Source organism: Frankliniella occidentalis, unplaced genomic scaffold (genome assembly GCF_000697945.3).
Source record: "Frankliniella occidentalis isolate FOCC.00 unplaced genomic scaffold, Focc_3.1 Scaffold299, whole genome shotgun sequence".
Classification (NCBI taxonomy): Eukaryota; Metazoa; Arthropoda; class Insecta; order Thysanoptera; family Thripidae; genus Frankliniella; species Frankliniella occidentalis.
Window position 1 is genome coordinate 190,280 of NW_026267425.1, and position 347 is coordinate 190,626.

Here is a 347-nt window from a genome sequence, read left to right on the forward strand (position 1 = left end):
GAGGGAGGGGGGGGGGAGCCGAGCTGCGCTCTGCTCTGCTTGGGTGGCAGCCCCATATGACTGCCGGGACGGGCTAGGGCGATAGTGAGGGGGGGGGGGGGCTATAGTGCAGGTGAGCAGTGACGGACGGCCCACTGGCCATCAGAACTCGGCCCAATTGCAGTTGTGCGTGGGGACGGTGGCCGGCCAGATTGGGATGGAAGGGTTTCGCGGGTGAAGGGCGGGAAGCAGGGGTGGAGAACAAGAACGTTAAGACACTCACGCTGGGAGGGCATCTGCGCTGCAAGTGGGTAACGGAGTGGCCCTTTAACCATGTTTAGGCTAGGCACACTGCAACGCTGGGGGGG